This window comes from Hetaerina americana, unplaced genomic scaffold, assembly GCF_022747635.1.
Source record: "Hetaerina americana unplaced genomic scaffold, ioHetAmer1.1.p SCAF_5, whole genome shotgun sequence".
Taxonomy (NCBI): Eukaryota; Metazoa; Arthropoda; class Insecta; order Odonata; family Calopterygidae; genus Hetaerina; species Hetaerina americana.
In genome coordinates this window covers 55,524,193-55,529,781 of record NW_027287095.1, presented here as the reverse complement: position 1 = coordinate 55,529,781, position 5,589 = coordinate 55,524,193, and positions in this window count along the sequence as shown.

Genomic DNA, 5,589 nt, shown 5'->3' with positions numbered 1-5,589 from the left:
AATCAGGTGAATTCGGTGGCTGTTGGATGGTATTTGTTGCATTTTTCGTCAAAAAATTACGAATAATGATAGCACTGTGCGACGGTGCGTTATCATGGTGCAAAATCCACGAGTTTTCTGCCCACATTTCTGGTCTCTTTCGGCGAATTGCTTCACGCAAACGTCTCATAACGCCCAAATAATACTCTTTGTTTACTGTCTGGCCTTCTGGCAAAAATTCATGATGCACTACACCGTTGTAATCCATGAAAACCGTCAGCATTGCCTTCTTTTTTGACTGAAAACGACGTGGTTTTTTTGGTCTCGGCTCATTTGGTGAACGCCATTCACTTGCCTGATGTCTGGATTGCGTGTCGTACTCATAAACCCACGTCTCGTCTCCAGTAATGATCCTTTTGATGAATGTGGGATCGGATTCAGCCTCGCAAATCATGTCTTTTGCGACGTCAACACGGTCTCTTTTTTGCATGAAATTGAGGTCTTTTGGCACCAACTTTGCTGCTAATCAAATCATTAACCACAATGTCTTGGGCGGATCCATAGGCAATGTTCAAGTCCTCCGCTATTTCTCTGATGGTTAATTTGCGGTTATTGACCAACATTTCTTTTACTTTATCAATTTTTTCACCGACTTTCGATGTCGATGGTCTGCCACTGCGTTCATCATCTTCGATTGACTCACGACCACTTCTGAACCGCTCTTGCCACTGGTAAACGACCGTTTTTTTTAGAGAATCGTTGCCGAAACACTTTTCCAACATTTCCAACGTCCGTGCGCCACTAAATCCGTTTTTTACGCAAAATTTAATACAAGTTCGTTGTTGCAAATTTAAATCCATTTCTGAAATTGTAAAAAATCACCAACACACACAGAGATAGATGTACTCTTGGCTACGTAACTTTTGCAAATGTCAAGTTATGACACTAAGATTTAAAGGGAATATCAACAACAGATGTACCAATTTAACAAAAAAAACAGAATTCAAATCGGAACGATGGGAGTGCCACACGGTGGTTATTCCGGGAACTTTTTGATCAAGGTAGTATTCCAATCTCTATTGCATGGGTTTCGTCGTGATTTACGCGCAACTAACCGTTAACAATCACAAATTAAAGTGTATAGGAACAGTTAAAATGTGATGACATTCCTTTCCTGGCGAGTTCATTCCATTTTCTGGAGGAGAGAAAAAAAAAGAATTATTTTCTCTATTTTCATATGAAGGCTGTTCTCCGAAAGCGTTGTATGGTGCTCCAGCAAAGAGAGGAACAGAAAGTCTCCCTATTATGGGGTTGGTGACTCAAGAATTCGTGGCGGTTAGAATATTGGAATGAAAAATGCAGACTCATATCGGCTCTTCGCTGCAATATTGACATATGAGGCGGAATTAAGGGGAATAAAACGTTCAGACAGTGGATGAAATTATTGGAAAAATGAAAACCACTTCCTCGAGATTTAAAAACACCTCTCCGTGCACTAAATCAAATAATGAATTTTTTAACAGTTATGATTGGCAATTTATCAGAAAACTTACGACTGATTATTCTTATCTGCCGACTAAGGTTGCCGCTCAGTTTTGGACTCAGAGGGGAATTTTTCGACTCCAATGCGAGGTTTGCAGTATTGCAAAGTAAGATTCGAGTACGTCCCCAACTCTAATAGTTATGAATTGCAACGCTTACGAGAAAAACTAGTGTAGACGTTTGAAATAAAGGTGTTGAAAGAACTAAGTCAATAGGATATTTGGACAAAATTGCAAAAATAATGTCAACTCAATTGCTATTTTCTTTATGTTAACAGCAGTATTAAATTTAATGAATTACAGGAGTTAGTACGCCCTTAATAGCCATATTAAAATGAAGAGTTTACTGCCTATAAGTTGAAATCTTACCAGAATTTGACTCCGTGTGTTTTGATGTAATGTTAAAAAATGTCTTGCTTATTTCGGGGGGAGGGGGTGACTCATTAAATGTAGACTAATATAAGTGCAATGAAATCAACCCATGAAATGTGATAGTTATAGTATTAGAAAATCATTAATTGATCGTTTTATTTATCTCAGAATATCCCATCGGGTGCCTTTTGTTTTCCTGATTTAATAATTTCCATGTATCCAATTACTGGAGCATTTAACCTTTTTGAGACTTCGAGTATTGAATTGTAGTACATTTTTAATTAGTAGGTATTAATAAAAACATGGCACCTTTTTTAATAAGTGAACGGAGTGCAGTTCTAGGAATTAATTATTCCCGTGTTACCTAAAACCATTTACAAATGAAACATTTAAACCCAAGCTGATACCAAGCGTTTAGCATTTTGTTTAAAGACTTTTTCAAGGGACGATTTTTGTCAAAAATGTAAGCTATTTACGACAAAGGGCACGCTATAAATTAACCAAGTTTACGTTTCAATAGTGTATATTCTGGAAACGTTTTCCGTTGTCTAAAATCGTTGGTTTTTTGCCGCTACATTTTCATCGAAAGCAGAATATTAATTATTGAAATACTTAAAATTATTTTTATTGTCTTCTCATAGTATTCTTGTCATTTATGGGTACAGAGAGTAAGATACTTGTGAATATTTATTTATGATCACGAAATGCTGAGTCATTTTGTACTTTGGGACGCTCTTAAACATAGATTAAGAGGCGTAACGCTCTGTTAAGCACCTGAAATGCTTTTTCTCCTTCGTAATCTAGCGCACTACTTCCTAAAATATCCAAAATCTATATAATAATGAAGTATGCTAGTTGTGAATTAGTTACAACCCAAAATGTAATTCTGATAAATAAAACAGGACTAGGTGACATATCAAAATCGCCCTTAATTAAAGGGGATGTCATAGTTCAGTGGCTAGAGCGCTGGACTACTGATCGGAGGGCCCGGTTTCAATTCCCGGGGACCCCTCGGGGCACCCTTCATGGATTAGATTTTTCGGATAACATATCTTCCTGGAAAACAATAGGCGGCACAGGGAAACAAACTCATCCCCTTACCCTCTGATATGTGAATTTTACCCACCGTTGTGCTTATATATTACGTGAGCTCTACCCTCACCTATCAAACCAAACTTCTGGTTGATAACTGTGTTAATTTGTAAATGTAACTTTAATGAAAGCACGAAATCTGTACGAGAAAAAAGATTATAATGTTATACATAAGTTATACATATACAAAAGTTATACAAACTATGTTTGACGTAAATTTGACGGAGCTAAATTTTGTTCTACCTCACGTTCATCCGAATCCTTTCCTGCTCGACAGGTGGTTGGTTCGGGTGAATTTCGAGGTTCACGCCCAAAAGCTCATGTGCCTTAACCAAGCGAAACACTCTAGTATCACTCTCCCTTGCTAAATGTTCACCAGATGAATTCAAAAAATACATAATCTACCACAAATATCCTGTTAAAGCCAGCCTTTCCTTTAAACTATAATCGGAAGAGACGCAAAACGATTAGAGATGACAAACCCAAAAAGAATTAGGAGTATGGGGTAAATTCGCCGACATATGAGTCATTCATTGGGAAAAGTTGGAAGGCTGTGGATGCAAAAAGAGAAAAGGGGATAAGGAAAATGGCTTTGTGCGGGTGTGAAAGGGTGAGAGACCCTTCGGAAAGGTGCCTGGATGTTGCAAGTAGAGTGCTAAACCAAAATTATGTTAAATTAAACTCATGAGTGACTGACGAAGTTCACGTAGATGAAAAATAACCACAATTATGGATTTTTAAATAAGAGTTTCAGTTTTTAGGTTGTGTCAGCTCTTTTTTATTCAAGACGGCCGATGAATTATGATTTAAATCAGGAAAAATAAGTACTTAATGCATTAAACTGCGTGCGCTGTAATAACTGCTGTTTCATAAATCATTTCTCTCAAGGCGACAATGTATACATTTGTGCATGGTTTTAACTTATGATGTACTATTTTCTCACAGTGATAAGAGTAACGTATGGCAAAATCTAGTTTCTATTTTGTTACTCGGAAATGAGCCTTAAGGGATTAAAGTGGTGGAATTACTTAGCGTACGTGACCAGTAATTTGGGCGAGATCCAATTTTAAAATTCCTAACATGTAAGAAAGTTATATCATCCAGATTAGTACCCATGAGCGAAAAAAAAGAAATAAAATTGGGTGATGTACATACTCTCATAGGGCTTATACATACTGTTTCATGTAAAATAAATATAAAAAGAATATTTGCACAACTACACGATTTTCCCAGGATTTTATCCCCGGGAAACGAAAGTAAATTCCTGAGTACGAACCAAATGCTTGTATACAAGTTACTCATTTTCGGAAACTCATTACGACGGTCTGCAATGCTCCATTTTTTAATTTCCTTCTTCTGGGGGTATCTTAACTTAAGAGTTAGATTGTTAGGTATCCTTTAGGAATTAGCATATGTTAAAGAAGGTTCACCAGCTATTGAAATTATCTACAATGCATGTACAAAAAAAGATGAGACTAGTCTTTCAACGCGCGAACGGTTTTACAGAAGCCGATGAACAGAGCCAAAAACGTCTTGACATCAGCCAGGAACTGCTCGTTCGTTCAAACGACGACCAAAACCTCTCAAAAACGATCGTCACGTATGAAGAAACTTGTATTTATAATTATGATTTAGAAACCAAAGTCAAGTCTTTGCAGTGGAAGGGGTCATGTTTCCCACGGCAAAAAAATCTCGGATGTCGCGATGGAACGTGAAGGCGATGTTGATCGTTTCCTTCGATTGGGAAGGAATTATTCATTATGAATACGTCCCCAAAGGACAAACGGTGAATGGGTAGCACTATGTAAAGGCTATGCGAAGGTTAAGACGCGCCATGCTGCGGAAGAGATCACAAATGTGGAAAAACAAGTCTTGGTGTTTTCATCTTGACCATGCACCGACGCACACATAATTGATTGTTACCGAGTTTTCGGCCAAAAACAGGACACTAGTGATCTCCCAACCACTCTACTCTCCGGTTCTTGGTCCAGTGGACTTTTCCATATTTCGTCAGTAGACATCCACCTTGAAACGACGCCGATTTGAAACTACCGAATAAATCTAACAAAATTGAACCGCACACTTAAAGAAGCGTTTTTCCAAAAGAAGCGTTTTAGGCGGCATTCGAAAACCGGAGAAAACGTTAGGAGCGTTGTTTTGGCACACAAGGGCTGGATTTTGAAGGCGATAAGCATGATCAAACGGTAACTGATAAAATTTTATATTTATTCAAAAAGTCTCATCATATTTTGAACAGATCTTGTAGATCAAACAGGAATGGGCAAAAATTGGGACATTGGCAGGATTTTTAGCGAATTAATCTGGGCTCGAGAGAATTCTTAGAATATTAAAGTTCAATCTGCTTTTGATGAAAGTCCCCCACGATTTATATCACCATGTATAGCGATGGAGTGTGGTACTTGTGGAACGCCTTAAACTGATTCCGAATAGGATGCAGTAGTATTTTGACTTGAGAGCCAAAATACTGAGCAATGTTTTACCGAGAGGATTTTCACTCGAGCACTTGGCAATTCTGTGTACAAGCCAAAATCCAATATAATTCCTTGACTTCATCTGTAATTTGCAACCCGAAGACTATCTGTCC